The sequence below is a fragment of the Lepisma saccharinum genome, chromosome 18, assembly GCF_977018435.1.
Source record: "Lepisma saccharinum chromosome 18, izLepSacc3.1, whole genome shotgun sequence".
NCBI lineage: Eukaryota > Metazoa > Arthropoda > Insecta > Zygentoma > Lepismatidae > Lepisma > Lepisma saccharinum.
In genome coordinates, this window is record NC_139246.1 from 23256895 (window position 1) to 23258148 (window position 1254).

Sequence of the window (1254 nt, forward strand, 5' to 3'; positions counted from 1 at the left end):
GAGCATCCAGTTTCAGGGTGCCTCGGGGGAGGATGTTTCTAAATTCATAGACCGTTTCGAAAGTGCGGCGATTCTGAACAATTGGGACGAGACGAAAAAACGACAATTATTCCCGGCGTTGTTATGTGGCCCAGCCCTCCGCTGGTTTAATGCAATTAGCCAGCAACCAGGCGTCAATTTAGTCAGCTATGACGACGTCAAGAAAAAACTTATTGAAGAATTCACAGGCTCCCTTGATCAGCTGCAGATCGAGGAGCAGATCAGATATCGGTTCCACAGGGACGATGAACCGGTATCCTCTTATGTTAGGGACAAGCAGACCCTCTTGTTTAAGATGGACCCTAACATGGCTGTTAATAAGCAGCTTAAATACATAAACGCAGGTCTTCAACCGGAATTTATCAGGGAGATATACAAAAAACAATATAATTCAGTTCCGGAGCTTTTGAAAGACCTCAAGGAATATGAAAAGGCAAAGTTCCTTATGCGCCGTAGAACGGTGCAAGAGCTCTTGCATTCGGCTCAAAAGGAAACTCTTTTCCCGTCTCCTGCTGAGTTGCGCATTCCTCACCAGAACCCCGTAGTTAGCACTACGGCGGTTGCTCCGGAATCAGCACCTCGGGTTAATCAAGAAATGACTAATCAGCTGCAAGCCTTGCAAGCTGAATTGGACCTTGTCAAAAGACAACAAACGTCTCTCCCAACTTCAGAACCGTCCGCTGTAGAAGCTTTGGCTAAGCAGGTTAGCAACCTAGCGTTACAAGTCGAGGAAGTTATACAGTCAAATGATCACGAAAATTTTCAAACTGTAGGCAAAAATTATCGAAGGGGTAATTTTAATCACAATCGTGGTTCAAACAACAGACGAGGCTTTCAGGGCAGGGGAAGTAGAGGCTACCGTTCAAACAACGGCCGGTTTCAGAATCGTTCCAATTTTCAGCGTGGCCGGGGGCGAGGTTCCCCAGCCTCCCGCGGTCGTCCCGATCAAGGTGACCGGCGTGGCCAACAACTTTGATATAAATGTGGTTTTCCTAATCACCACCAAGAATTTTGTCTTCAGAATCCAGACGATTTAAACGCCAGTTAACCGCAAGTAATGGAGACATACCTGCGGGCGGTAAAAAGATTTTAGTCTCTACTTTCCCGTCTGAAGACCTCATTTATGTACATGCCAACGTAAATGGGGAACGTCAAAAGTTTATTGTCGATTGTGGGAGCCAAATAAGTGTAACAAGTGATAAGGGTATTCCTGCC